Raw genomic sequence first — 11,530 nt, forward strand, 5'->3', positions numbered from 1 at the left:
GGGGGACAGCGGAAAGGAAGCACTGTCTCCAAACAGAGGATCGCCCACTGAGTCATTGACACCATCGCTATGGCATATCAAGCTCAGGACGTGCCACCCCCTGCGGGGTTACGAGCCCACTCAACCAGGAGTGTGGCAGCCTCCTGGGCCTTGGCCAGTGGCGCCTCCTTGGCAGACATCTGCAGAGCAGTGGGCTGGGCAACACCCAACACCTTTGCGAGGTTCTACAATCTCCGGGTTGAGCCGGTCTCATCCCGAGTAGTGGCAGGCATGAGCAGGTAAGTTCCAGGACAACTGGCCGGGTGTACCGCTTGCGCATAATGCCTTTCCCCTCCCTTGAGGGGAAGACGTGCGCTCTTGGCTCCCAGTACTGTTCACAGACTGTTATCCCTGGATGACTTTCCTCCATAGCCCTGTGGCAGTTGAGTTTGCGGAGAAACTCGCTGCCGGCTCAGTAAGTGTGCTAATGAGCCCCTGTACTGAGGTAGGTGCTCCGCATGTGCTGGTTCCCCCGAAGGCAACCCCATGTGATATTTTCCGCAAAATCGTTTCCCTGTCGGTAAACTGTGTCTTCCTTGGGCAGGGGCCCCTCTGCCCCGGTTGCCATGCTTTGTAGAAACTCCTCCCCCTTTGGGTAGGACCTACCATGGGACCTCTCCACATGACATACTTCCGACAAGGCTCGGTAAAGACCATGTGACGTATTTCCACTCAAAATACCCCCCCCCCTTCTCTGGGCGGGGTGTGGTCTCCGTGGTGTCTTCCCCTTGGGAGTGACCCCCCCCCCCCCGACATGGACACTCGTGGATCCCAGTCCATTAACAAAATTCCACTCTTTTTGGGGAGAAAAAAGAGGGAAATGAGGCCTCGGCTGGGCTAGCCTGTCCCTATTTGTTTGGCAGTCGACTTGTTCCTGAAGGAGGTTGGGGGAGGTTACGTGACAGCCTGATGCGCTGGCTATGAGGCACACAAAGTTCTGCCCATCTCGCACCGCTAGTCCACGTAACTCAGTTCAGCTAGTTGTGGCATTTTGTATAGGGACCCCTAGTATCACTACATCGACACAACGTTGAGTGAGTGACAGATAGGGAACGTCATGTTACTTTCGTAACCTCCGTTCCCTGATGGAGGGAATGAGACGTTGTGTCCCTCTTGCCACAAAGCTGAACTACCCGCTGAAATGGCCGGGACCTTGTCTCGGCTCCTCAGCACAAAACCTAAATGAGTGGTTGCATACCAGCTCCTTTTATACCAGTATGTCTGGGGGAGTGACATGCAAATTCCACTCGCCAATTCTCATTGGCCTTTTTTCAAAAGATCAGTGGTGTTTCAGGCTCCCAAGAGTGACCCCTAGTGTCACTACATCGACACAACATCTCGTTCCTTCCATCAGGGAACGGAGGTTACGAAAGTAAACATGACGATTTATCCACAGCTGTTCCAAAGGAGTGTTATTCAACAGAACAAGCTCCAGCCACTAGGCAGAGCCAGCACGAAAAACAAAACCAGCTTCCTGGTTCCTCGGATAATCAAGAGCCAAACTAACTCGGAGGCCGCACAAAAAAAACAACAAAAAAAAGACAGAAGAGAAAAAAAAAGCAAAGAAAAATACACCATAACTTACTCAGCCCATCAACTTTATAAAAGACGTCCTTTATGTGAGCATGTAGATATTTTGCGGTCATCCATAGTGTCCATTCTCGATCTGGCTGGGAACTTCAATGTAAATAAACGATCAATGCAAAATGCAAAAAGTTTCTTGGAGTCATGCCACAAAACAAACTCCAGCTGCTAGGCGGAGCCAGCGCAAAAAGGAACAAAAATGGCACCCAGCTTCCTCAGATAATAGAGTACCTGAACACACGAGTCAGTCCACTAATATAAGAAACATCAAATGGCTTACTCCAATGTATTTATGAAGGAGAGTGCCTGTTTTGGACATGTAAATACTTCATTTCTATTCTCAGTTTGGCCAGGAACATCAGTGCAAAAGTGATCTTCTGTTGGTGTAAGAGTTTCTTACATTCCTTGAACCGATCGTGTTTCTCCCTTGTCGAATTCGCAAAGTCCAGGAACAAGAAAACATTGTGATTCCTCCAAGAAAGCTTTCCTTTGCTCCTCGCCTGGCGCAACAAGAGATCTTTATCGGATGATTCCGAAATTTGGGCAGAATCGATCGGGGCCTGTCTCCCTCAGCAGTTCTGCGAGCCAGTTTATGGCCTGTTATGTCGAGTAGACTCGGGAAGAGCTCATCCAGGAATTTCACCATATGTCTGCTCTCTTCATGCTCAGGAATTCCAACAATTCGTATGTTATTCCTTCAGCTCATATTTTCGAAATATTCCAGTTTTTCCTAAATTAATTCCAAATCTGTTTTGGACGTGGGCGGATTAGAGGATAATTCCCTTTCCGATGACTCAAGATAATTGATACGTCTTTCAACTTCTGTCACTCTTGTAACCAACTCAGAGAATTTTGATGTGTATATCTGCACTAATCTCTGAAAATTAGCAGATGGTGTATTGTTACATTTTTCTTGCATTTCTTTATCTTGCTGCATTTGTCTGTGTTGATCTGAGATCCTAAATCTAAGATAAAGCAATGCAGTCTGAAAATGTCTTTACACATGCTCTCCTTGCGAAATGAATAATTATCGTTTTACACAAATAGAAATAGAACTATATAAATCTAGGTGGAAAATGTTTTTTGAGATTTTGAGTGTGTATTTGTAACACAATGCCTTTCTAAAAAAAATATTCCAACAAAGAACTCAATCAATGATGTAATTTTACTAATTGTCCCATTCTAAATGTTGTCTGCTGTGATATTTTACTAAAATGTTTTGGGCCTCATGTTGTAACATTTTCCAACTCTTAGTTTGGGTTGTTTTGTATGCTGCCATTGTACTGGATTGACGGAGGCTCCCACTCCGTCAATCCAGTTCAGGTTTTGGAAGTTTACACTCGTCTTACAGTTTTCCCTGCAGCATCTCAATGACTGTCAGCTAGTCACATAATGACGAGGATACTTTCCTTTGCGAAATCCAGAGTGCACGATCGCAGTACAACGCCAACGGTAAGCACTCTTGCCACGGATAAAACAATAAATCGCTACGGGAGACTTCACCAGGAGCTCCGCGAAGTACACTCAATGCCACCCGACAGCCACCGCCATCTTGTCGTGAGTGACGCACATCAGCCAAATAAAGGTAACTAGGAGCTGAACTAAAAACGTCACCATCTTGATTCGGGCCATATAGAACGATGACTGTAGATCCATAGAATATTTACATATCTGTGATATTTGTGGATAATGATCACAGATTAATTTTACAGATGAATGATGACTGATAAATGCAAAACAGATGAACAATTAATTGCAATTAATTTAATGATGACATCGTCACAATGTGCTCAGATAGGAGACAAAGGCAGGCCTACACACAGACATAAAGCCTGACTGAGGCCTGTAGGAACACTCAAAGCCTGGTAACACAGAATCAGCCGCCAAAATGAAACAAAGGGAGTCCAAACAGACTACAGATCCCATCAAGCCTTGCTCACTTTACACCTAGGTGTGAAATTCTGAAGGATCGGATTCTCAACTCCTATTGGATGAAATGCACGACAGAACGCGTCCCTCAACCATGATGTCATCGAGAGTATAAAACCCCGGAGATTCCTCCTAAGCTTGCTTCCAGCGACAGTACGTGCCACGTCTAGTTGCAGCCCTGCTGCTCCTAGGTGTAGCCTCGTTGCCCAAGGAAGTAACGTACATACCTGAACTTTGGCCATGCAATCTCCATCTCGCTGGACGAGCCGAGATTTATCATGTTCCACCGAGCATGCTAAAGGATCCGAAGGAGGCTGCCGAGCAATCCGCATCTCACCCTTTCGCCTGCAGAAGTGAAGAAAGAAGATTTCTCTTCCTTCTTCAACTGAGTCGACTTCACTGATATCTCCACCAACCCACCGAGAATCAGCTGCCGTACCGCCTGCCGACAGAGTGAAGAAATGGCCTCTCGTCATCACCCGAACTTCGAGGAACCAAGTGAGAGACAAACGACGGATGAACACACATTCTACCCACATCCTCACGCAACTAAGTAAGAGGTTTATGCCAGGGCAGAGAAAGATTATTATAGTGTGTTATTCTTGTGTATCAATTTTATTGATTGTACAGTTTATATTAGTTTGTAGTTGGAAGTCAGAAGTTTATCGACTGCATTGTATTGATTATTAATTAATATTACTGCATCAATAAACTTTGTTATATTTTAAAGAGAAGTGTTTTGGTATTGTTCTACATACACCTGTGCCAAGGGCTGGCAGGGGATGTCAGTGCTCGGATTCAAGCCTTCATTGTTTTCCTTTTGAATGTCGATGTTCTCGGGACATCGACTTTCCTAAGAGAACAATCCTATATTGAGACTGCTATACTGTCTGGTTATTAGTCCCTGATTCCAGGGTGGTGCCCCAGTGATATTAATCCTTATTAATATTCTATTGATTTTGATAATTGATAGTTATCTTTGATGATTGTTGATTTGAAGGATTAATAAGCTAATGTTGATTCTAATCAATGTTCTATTAAATTTAATAATTAATAATTATCTTTGATAATTATTAATGTTCTATTGATTTTGATAATTGACAATTATCTTTGATGATTGTTGATTTGAAGGATTAATAAGCTAATGTTGATTCTAATCAGTTCTATTGATTTTAATAATTAATAATTATATTTGATAATTATTAATTATTGCTAATAACCAAACCCGCTCCTGAAGGAAGACCCAACAAATGTCATTCTTTTTCAATTTTAAATTCAATTGCATTGTTTTATGCTTTATATTTAATTCCTTCATTTTTATTTATAGTATAGTGACTTTTAAACCAGCTTCAAGTGAACCAGTTTTAGGCACTATTATACTAGTACTAAATGTGGACAATCAAATTGTTCATCTTAGCCAGATGATGCTTGTGCACCTCAACGGTCAAATGGTTGCACAGATTTTCAAATGAACTGAGATCTTTTACTGGGTCATTGTAATTCATCCACCATTTCAACACTCACTGTTAGTTTTGCCTTGTGTTTGTGTTTGTGATCAAACAAAAACTATTACTGTTGAAAGAACTTTTTTCAGAAGTTTCAGTTTTTGTCATACTAAAAGAAGTTCTCTTGCGGCATTTCACAGTATTTCCTTTTATTCTTTTTTTTTTTTTTTTTTTTTTTTTGTGGGCAGTATTACATTTGCTCCGCACATATCCAACTGGTTGATTCAAAACATACTGTACTTTAAAATGGTTCTATTGGAGTTATGGCTTCTTTTGTGTCATCCTCCCATAGAAGCCAGTGATATGCAGAGCTCTTCATATGGATGAATGATGCACCTCTATGCATAGCAAATGAACTCTGTAGATTCTTCAAAGTGATTTCTGGCCTCTCAGAGGCTTCTTTCTCTTTTCGTGCAGAGAGTTTTGAAGGACAAAACTTGAAGGACCCATTTTCTACACTGTGCTTCATGTGGTAACATCTCAATTAACTGGTTTTATTCAATTAAAAATAATATTTTTTTCTGATTACATTTTCCTGAAAATTCAGGTTAAACTAACAAAAGCAGTTTTTATGGGTTAGATCAATTAGAAAGAGATCCTTGAGGTAACTATTGCAGGTTACCACTTTTTTTTTTTTGTGTAAGCAGTGTCCCAAATTATGCATACACTATGCACTAACACTATACACTATGCACTCAGCCATGTTCATAGTAGCCAACTTCAGTCTAACACTTGTATCTCAAATAATGTTCATATTCACACAGCATAGGTTTGAGGATAATGCATTCAACTTGCATTTGCAAGGTGCTATCTTCACATAAGTTCCGCTAGTTGCCATATTCACCAGTAATTACGATTGTTTTGTCAGACTAGCATTGCAGCCAGGTAACCACACAGCTTCCACTACATAAGGCAAGCCGTGAGCACTGAGTGCATGAAGTGTCCAACGTTCCACACTCCGTTTTGTCGGTTGAAGAAGTAAATCATCCGGGTTCTCATAGTACATCTTTTCATTGCATTTACTACTTGCACTACTTACACTACAAGATGCTGAAGAATAGGGCAGAAGTGTGCAATCTGGTACGCTCTTAGTGTCTGGGTGGTTTGAAGTAACGTTCAATTCCTGATAATATCTGAGCCAGCACTGGTCACTGGGATTCCAAAAACATGGATTGGCTTTGTACCCCTTTACTCATTTATGTATTTGATTTACTTTAATTTATATGGAATAGCCTTTCGTCTTAGTAATTTTGATTCTTAAACTGACAGGTTTTCATCCAGCAAATGAAATTATTTCAGTGATCACAGAAAGATCTCAAACGTTAGGCAGGTGTGTCTTCGTTATAGGGCAATCTGTTTTTCATCTGTGTTTTTCCATTTCTTCACCACAAAGAACTAACTACCTATTCAAACACTATTTCAGTTTTTAATATATGTTAAAATTTGATATACTAACAACATCACATTCCAAAGGTTAGTCTATTTTTGATTTGCATGTCTTAGAAATGAGATATAATAGATAACTGCAGTTAAATGTAAGATTTGTAATGCAGTAAATTATTTCAGTAAAACGAATGTTTGAATTCTTCAGCAAAACACTGCATGAACTGCAGAGGCTTGTGTAGTTGACAACCGGGAAATTAGCCTTGACCAACACCAGTCTCATGAGTTTTTGTTTGTGTGTGCGGGCTCTTGTGTTTGCACATGAACACATCTCCTCAATCAATAGGTTAACTGCAGCTTTGTCAGTGTATGTGAGTATGTGATTAGTTGCGTGTTCAGGAATTGACAAGCTGTGGCATTTTTTTTTTTTTTTTTTTGTATTGATTGCCTTCAACAAGGAACAAGACAGAGAGAAAGACTGTGTGTGGTACTGACTGATTGACCCCAAATTAGCCACTTCTTTCCATTCTGCTCCTTCAGTCACAGTATCTATTGGAACTCAGCTGTCAGCACAGTTCAGGCTCTCTAAACATTTACCTGCAGCTAGGGAGAGAACAGACTCTGAAAAACAGTGAAAGCATGTACATTTATTAATTATTTTTAATATTATTTGTCCAGTACACAGCTGCGTAATCTGTTTTTAATTGAATAATGTGCCATCCCAGTGTGTCATTGTTTTTGAGCTTTCCTGTGCTCTTTCTTGCTTACTCAAAGTTCCTCTCTGTGAGCCCTCTCTTGCATCCCATTAAACATTTCTTCACCTCTTAATTGTCTTGATGGAAGCAACTGAGATTCTTATTAGAGCTCATTGATTTCCTGGTTGTTTGTGCATTGATTTTGAAACTTCCCATTGATCTCAGGTTTAAATCTCTCTCTTTCTTTCTCTCTCTCGCTCTCTCATATAGACTGTTTACAAGTGGAACTGAAATGGAAGTGATGAGTCAATGGTGGGGTGGACAGATAAATGGATAAACAGAGAATTTATAGAATAATTAACAGCAGCCTGTTCACAGGATCCCATAGAAGGAATGATAAATAGCCAGTGAGATGGAAAGGAAGGCGATGAGATATACAGTATATATATATATATATATATATATATATAAAGAAGAGAACGAAAAATAGATTTTTTTCTTTATTTTCTGAATGATTGGACACAGCTGAGGGTTACTACTGATGAAAAGGCTGAGAGACCTTTCCTGACCAAATATGTTTCTGAGTGTGAGTGTGTGGCCAATGTCTCCTCCAAAATAGTGTGTATTCATGGGGAATAGAACAGTATCTTGTCCATTTGCTGTGATGTGGTCAGTCACAGCGGAATGAGAGAAAGCCCACATTTCTTTTTTCCAGTCCTCTTCAGAAGCACTGTCGTCAGCATGAGGATTTTCCTCTAGTTTAAAATAAGAATCTTATTCCTGTGTTTTGATGTAGTTGTCTTTATCGATTTCTGCCTTTTCTCACCCTTTCTACACAGTGCTATACTTGCTATGATAGTTCTTCTTTGTTTCCTTTTTCTCTTGTCATTGTCTGTAAATGTGTGCTGATTTTTATGTTAAATTCAAATGCTGTTTACACAACATCTCTCTCTATTTGAATATATCTATATCATTAGTATGATACAATTAATCCTTCTGAGCCCACAGTTGCTCTTGCTTCTCATTGTCACCCTGAGGAGCTGTCTTATGGGTGTGCCATTCTTTTGTTGCCATTGACTGTGCCCTTATAGGGGAATGTCACATGAGGAAGTTGTCACATGGACTGTATCTCAGATACTATAACATTTGGAGTCAAAAGTCCAATTGCACAAATATGTGTTTTTCTAGCAGTGGTTTTGTATGTTGGTTTCAAACACCTAGTTCAAAACACTCTTAAAGTAGAATATTTTTTGTGAATTATATACTCCAAATTAAATGTTCACTATTATCATATTTTTGGAGAAGGGTATAGCTGCAGGCATTGCTTCAAAAAAGGCGGTTGCTCCAAACTGCCATTGAAGATATAGGGAGCCCCTTACTTTACCCTTTTCCCAACCCTAACCATGGGTGGAAGTGACGCCCCCCTTTGGAGTTGTCGCAACTTCTTTTTGGAGTAACCCCGCACTCTTTTGGAGATTCTGCCCCATTTGAAGGTCTCTGGCCTGCAGCTATACCTACTTGTATTTTTGTTGTAGCTCTTGGGTAAATGAGTGAACATAATCAAACCACACTGGCATACATTAAGGCAAGGTTCACCTATATTATGAAGGCAGATTTTTACCAAAAAGTTTAAACATGTTCTTAAGAAAAAAGGTATTTTTCATAAAAATCAGGTCAGGGCATTTTATCAAATTTTTATTGGGAAATAAAAAAAATTTTGTGTGCAATTTATCAAAAACAATTTTTCATATTTTTGTATGTTACCGTTTCCGTTTTTGTTGTTTTATGAATCGGTTGGTGCCTGTTTAATGAACTTTTTCCAGGGCAATATCGGTGGAAATATCCAATAGCTTTTTTGTAATCAAGACTTTAAGGTATGTGGCCATGCAAAAGTTGACTTAAAAAATCTACCTTGAGAAATATTTACTGGAATAAAAAAAAATGACAACTTGTAGCCACAGTCTTCCCTATATGTATGTATTTGTTTATGTTTTTGTTTTTTTTATCCATATTTCTCCTGGTCTTCTATTGTGGCCCGATTCCACTTTGCTTCTGCTGACCAATGAGTTAGCAGTATCTGCTGTGTCCTGGGGAGAAAGAGAGGGTGAGGGAGGAAGAGAGAATGAGGAAATCGATAGGAGAAGTGATGAGGAAGGGAGGTGTAGATTAAAGTCTGGAGGCCTTGGGTCTAGGGGGGTCATGGAGGGCTGCCTAAGGACTTAGCCATGAGGCTGTAGCTCTCCTCAGTAAATCTCTCTATATGCTACAGGAACTAAGGCACCCCTAAATTATAAATCCGGTGAAAAACATAAAAGTGATGCAGTCAAAAGTAAAAAGAAATGAGGAAATCAAATTTAGTGCCTCAGTCCTGATTAATGTAGCCACATTTCCTTCAAGTAGTGCTGCAAAATTCTTGTATTGCAGTTACACACTCGCACGTGAGCACTGCAGCACTGGTGAGGATAATAAATATATATATAATAAATATAATTATTTTTGGACCAATCTCCCACAATAAAGAAGGAGCAGTGAGGTATGGCACCAGAGACTGGCTGGGATATTGGCAATATATCAGCATTGATTATTGAGAGTACTGACAGAGACAGAGAAGGAGAAAGGGGGAGAGGGAGTTCATAAACACTAATAAAAGAGACAACGAGTGAGTAAAGAACAGAGGCTTTAGATGGATCTGCCTTACTGCTCTAAACCAAAAGCAAAAATATTGTGTGTGCATTTGTGTGAATAGGTTTACATGTACAGGGCATGTATGTGTATGTTCACTTATACAAATACTTGTGCAAATAAGCTTCTAGGTGCAATTAATGAGGAATCCATTTAAATGTGTGTGTGTAACACAGTGGATGATTATAGATGCAGATTATCAATTGCATTTACACATAAGGTGTCACTTGGAGTTATTTGATGAAGACAGAAAGACAGTAAGATATAAAGTGAGGTGGCAACATCTGTCTCTCTTTTAATGGAATATTCTGGGTTCAATAAAAGTTAAGCTCAATCGGCAGCATTTGTGGCATAATGCTGATTACCACAAAAAATATTTTATAACTCGCTGCAATGACAACGTAATGCCATAAACTCTGTAATCCCTTTGAACAACGATTTAAAAAAATGTAGCAGCTTAAATAATAAATGAGTTTTAGCAGAGGAATTAATGTACATTTCTACCTAAAATTGGCCCCTTTCACTTCCATTGTAAGTGCCCCATTGTAATCTTGATTTTTACTTTTTTTAAAGAAAAGGAGGGACAAGTCAAAATATTTTTTTGTGGTAATCAACATTATGCCACAAATGCTGTGGACTGAGCTTAACTTGTATTGAACCCAGAATATTCCTTTAAAGTACGAGTTCTTTGCATTTGTCTACATGCATGACAGACAGAAAGAGAGTGAGAGATGAATTGCAGCAAATTCAAATGTGTTGCCGGATATGTTTATTTGACAATGAAAGCTAAATACATACAGTTCTTATGTCAAGAATAACACAATAAATGTAAAAACATATTCACAATGTGATCATTGATACTGAAACAACATTGATGGTACACTTTTATTGACAGTGGTTGACAATTGCAATCTTTGTACAAATATATAAAAATCTGATATAATAACTTCTTACAAATACATTTAATTTTTCTTGTTTCGTCACTAAGAAAGACCGTTCAGATGTTATTGATTAGACTACTATATTGTTGATAAAAAGAATATAGTTTGACTTCTCATCTCTCAACATGGCTTTGTTTAGCAGTAACTGTCATAAACACACACACACACAAAAAAAATGCTTATTTTCTTCTTCACTCATACATACATTCTTACAGCCAGCTGTTTTCCTCGGTTATATTAATCATACTTTCTACTCTGCTATATGTCTCTGTCTGGATAATATGCATTACACCATATAATAATTTATTATTTCCTGTACACATAACCACAGAATATTTCTGCAGTTGTCAAGACGTGACACTTTAATCATCAATTACAAACACAGCAGCATTAATCATGCATGCTGCATTTCATCCCACATGCGTGTAGAGTCATTTGATGATCTCCATGCTAAAGCTGTCCCCATTCTCTAAGAGACAGGAAATTGCTAAAGGCAAACTGTGTTATAAGCATTCTTGTGATCTCATCTAAATAATTAATTGGGGTTGAAGCCATAGACAAAAAGACAGACATTTTTTGCTACTTTTCAAAGCAAGATACCATGCTGAATAATTGAAAGAAAACAAAGATTGAACATGTTTTCATGACATGGTATTGAAATTGTTTGGGATTTAAATTTATGGATATGCTTGCATGCTTTCTGCCTAAAAAATTACTAACACACATGACAACTTGATAACATGAAGTCATAGTATATGTATATTATAGTTAG

This window comes from Myxocyprinus asiaticus, chromosome 15 (genome assembly GCF_019703515.2).
Source record: "Myxocyprinus asiaticus isolate MX2 ecotype Aquarium Trade chromosome 15, UBuf_Myxa_2, whole genome shotgun sequence".
In the NCBI taxonomy this organism is placed as follows: Eukaryota; Metazoa; Chordata; class Actinopteri; order Cypriniformes; family Catostomidae; genus Myxocyprinus; species Myxocyprinus asiaticus.